The sequence below is a fragment of the Rhinoraja longicauda genome, unplaced genomic scaffold (genome assembly GCF_053455715.1).
Source record: "Rhinoraja longicauda isolate Sanriku21f unplaced genomic scaffold, sRhiLon1.1 Scf000818, whole genome shotgun sequence".
In the NCBI taxonomy this organism is placed as follows: domain Eukaryota; kingdom Metazoa; phylum Chordata; class Chondrichthyes; order Rajiformes; family Arhynchobatidae; genus Rhinoraja; species Rhinoraja longicauda.
In genome coordinates this window covers 5,874-10,097 of record NW_027602034.1, presented here as the reverse complement: position 1 = coordinate 10,097, position 4,224 = coordinate 5,874, and the positions used below count along the sequence as shown (strand labels likewise).

The following is a 4,224-nucleotide window of genomic DNA, read 5'->3' as shown; positions in this document are numbered from 1 at the left end:
AAACCCTCCTTCCTCTTCCTACCGACGTCGTTGGTGGACACGTGCACAACTACTTCTGGCTGTTCACCTTCCCTCTCGAGGATGTCCTGAAGTCGGTCCGTGACATCTTGAACCCTGGCATCAGCGAGGCATCAGACCATCCTTGAGTCTCGCCTGCCACCACAGAATCTCCTGTCCGCACCTCGGACAATGGAGTCACCAATTACTATGCTCTGCCCGATGTCGGTCTCACCGATCGAGTCTCATCGTTGGTATTGGAGCCCACCGACCTGTCCGCCGTACATTGAATGGGCGTGCGTTGGGGAAAGTGATTGAAGGAATACTCTGACGGTCGGCATTGACTGCTTGTTTCCAACCGCACCTCAGAAAAGAAAATGCAATAACACAATGTAGAAGTAAACGTAATTTTGTAAAGAACTTGCTGTTTCACCGTGATATTAAATAGACTTTATTGAATTGCAAAAGAAAACGAATGGGCTTTTAATCACATGTTTTAATTCTTCCCTGAATTTGTTCTGGGACACCCCATAAATAAACGTGTTGGTGCAAGCACTCAGAGCTCTCAGCATATATCCGGACTGTTCTGCAATTGTAAATGGGTCGTTGTTATCTGAACCTAAAAGATGAACGTCTAAGAAATATACACTCATGAAACACACGAAGGTCACCATCCAAAGTAGTACAAAGTTAACCGGATATGGCCAACAATAGAACGATGGACTTCCTTCGGTTCTCCACCTCTTGATCTGCGCCGCTCTCGGCCTTTTTGTTCCGTCGGAGACCGCTCCTCACTCTATTGGCGTGTATAATGTGCTTGATTGTCAGCGCGTTGAGGAGAATAATCAGTAACATTGGTACAACTGGGGTTAAAATCGTTTCGATCATCGAAAGTGCTACCCATATTGGTGTGGTGTAGACGTCTGATGTTATCCAACAGTACCACGCCACGTTGTCAATATTGTATAGAGGTATGAGGAAAAGATACACTGGAATATTTTGAATAATACTTAAGGAACACGTCACTCCTATCACCACAGCCGCAGTTTTCTCAGTGCAATATTTTGCTCGTAAATTCTGGTTACAAATAGTGACAAATCGATCGAAAGTGAAAGTCACGGTTAACCAGACAGACCAATCAATGGAAACACAATTAAAGAAAATGCGTAGCTTACAAATGTGAGATAAGTTGAGGAATGAAAATGGAAAATAGCCATCAGAAATTTCAGAGAGAATTACCTCGAATATCAGTACAATTAAATCAGCTACGGCCATGGATATCAGATAGAGGGTGATACATTTGGAGAGACCACACTTTCTCCGGGAGAAGATGACGATTGCCAACACGTTAGCTGTAGACACACAAAATTAAATTCACTAACATTCATTGTTCCAAGAGAACTTCACTTTTTGTTCCGTAAAGTAAATCCTATCGATGCACTTCGCAAACTAATAATGAACAAAATCCTGCGTCGAATAACATAACTGGACTTCCAAACTCACATCTTACTGAAGGACGATTTTTTAGAAGTCTGATGGGTGTAGTCGATTCAAATGACATGTGATTCCATTTGCTTGACTACAGAGGAATGTGAAGTGTCAGGAATATCGGGTAATTTACTTATCGCAGCCCGGTACCATACCTTATGTTTAAACTTTACACCTCTCGGCGGACCGCTGGGTCAACATTAAACCGTGGTGCCTTTGATGATCGCCCATTTCACATATATTGAATATAGATGTGTGGTGCATCGAGATGTTTTGCACACATCTCTACGGTAAGAGGAATGGCCAGGCTTATATTCCTCGGTATCAATCACAGATTCATTTCGCGATGCCCGTGTGAACGCAAATATAGCATTCAAATAACAAATTCCAGATTCACTTTCTACCCCATTTACGTTACAAAGCGTTAGATTTTTATCAGCTGTTCCCCTCAAGGCAAATGTACAGTAGTGGCGCTGCTTCCTGACAGCTGCAGCGACCCAGGTTGAATACTGGTCACTGGAGTTGTTTGTGTGGAGTTTGCACAGCCTCCTATATTCACGTTGGTATGCCTCCGTGACTGGTTGATTGAGCCAGTGTGGTAACAGTCACCCGGCGCGCCGCGGCCTGTCGCTCAAACAGGTTTTACTTGATCCAGCAATTGCATCCACTCCCAGCTGACTAGAAGCAAATTACAGAATCCAGTTCGCCACAAAGTATCACGCTTTACGGGAAAATCTAGAGCTCCCCGATCATTGGGATGCGGAAGAAACTAGAATTGACCAATGAGTCAACGTTGGCCCAAGGAGAATGTATCAATTCCACCCATGAAACGCCCGAGGTCAGGATCAAACGCGGTCTTTGGCGCTGTGATGCGGAACCTGTACGACCTATGCCCGGTACTCCAGTGTTCTTCTACCAGCGAAATACTGCTGGCTGGTCGATAACTTGTCCATTACATGTCAATATGCGTTGTTGCTAGGGAATCGGCTTCTGGCATAAGCTTTTGGAAAATTGGGTAAAGCATGTCTAAAGAAAATCAGCCGGTGAATCAGATTGCAACTGCCCGCGACACTGTCTTGATGGACCGAATTTGCCGCGTTCGAAATTCGCCACTTCGCTCCGATCCCTACCTATCCACGTACATGTCTAAATGGCACTGCATCCATTGACAATGGATTCGATTGAGTCGTTTAGATCTTCGGTGTGAATAGTTGGATTATTTAATCAAGCAATAAATAAGAGCATACGTATTTTTAACAGTAAAGTCTAGACAGCGAAACATCGGCAGAGAAAAATAAGCGGCTTACCGGGAACACCAATAACGAGAAGGATAGGGTAGAAAATGTTTTCTACCTGGTTGAGAACCGGGGGTTTCATGCCTAGAGATAATCGACGCTTCCTGTCAGTGGTCTGATAGGTCGTTTGCTTTTAAAGTTAGCAGCTGATTCTCCAGAGAAATCATGTGACGACTAATCAAGGCAAATCAATTGGGATTAGTATTTGGTGATTAAAACAAACAATGTTGGCCAGGTCGCCTTTACAACTGCCAATTCTGGAATTGCGTAACAACTGCCAACACCGTCGGATATTCTATCAACTAGATATGTTATTATTAAATTAAAGAAAAAAATACAAATTATAAATACGAACTTCCATTTCTTAGTCGACATGCATTCTCTGTTTCCTGCAGCAATGTAATGATGAATTGCCCATGTATATCAATGTGCCTATCTAAAGCCTCTTGCACGCCATACTTACAGATCTGGCCACCAGAATCGATGGCAATGCCTACAGGCACCCACCACTCTCTCCAAAAAAACTTCCCCACGTACCTCCTTTAAACTTTGAGCCTCTCATCTCAGGTACTCATGTCCTTTCCAAGGTCGAATATTTGCTGACTTTCTATCCCATCGATTCCTATCATAATTATATATGTTTAAGTGAGACCTGGTATGTGTGTGTGTGTGTGTGGGGGGTGTCTGTGTGCATGTTTGTATGTGAGTGTACATATATCTATGTATGTGTGCGTGTGTATATATATATATATATTTATACACACACACACACATACACACACACACACACACACACACACACACACACACACACACACACACACACACACATATATATATATATATATATATATATACTAGAACAAGTGTGCCCGTTCAAAGCGGGCCCGTTGGGTCCGTCCCCACACCCCCCATTTTATCCTCCCCAGCCCCACTCTTACTCTCCCCACACCCTCCCCTTGGGCGGAGTCCCACTCCCCGGTCCCCATTCTCATTTCCCCCCCATTTTCTCTCCCCCACACATACTCTTAGCATCATTTTGGGAGAGAGGAGAGAAGCAATGGGAGAGAGGAGAGGTGCCACGCTGAAAAGCTTCAATAAATCAGTAGGAGGGGGGTTGGGCGAATTTTTTGACGTCACACGCTGAAGGCAATTGAAGAAACGGTTTTTGTTTATTATTTTTTTACTAAAACCTCTGTAACTTAAAAAATACGAGACCGAATCAAATAAAAAAAATGATTTTCAAGCAGTGTTCAGCGTGGTGATTAAGGCGGTGCAAAAATCGTGTCGCTACTGTTCACCGTGGTTTCCGAAATCAACCGAAACATCTGAGAGAAAAAATATTTTGACTTTTAAACCTCTGTAACTTAAAAATTAAACGACCGAATTAAATAAAAAAATCATTTTCGGCAAGCGTCCAGCGGTGTGATTAGGCTGTTCAAAA

At 43.3% G+C, this 4,224-nt stretch overlaps 1 pseudogene; it reads right to left on the bottom strand.

Moving 5' to 3' along the window:
* Positions 1-437: 437 nt before the first annotated feature.
* On the bottom strand, positions 438-1,272 carry LOC144591290 (uncharacterized; annotated as a pseudogene).
* Positions 1,273-4,224: the final 2,952 nt, after the last annotated feature.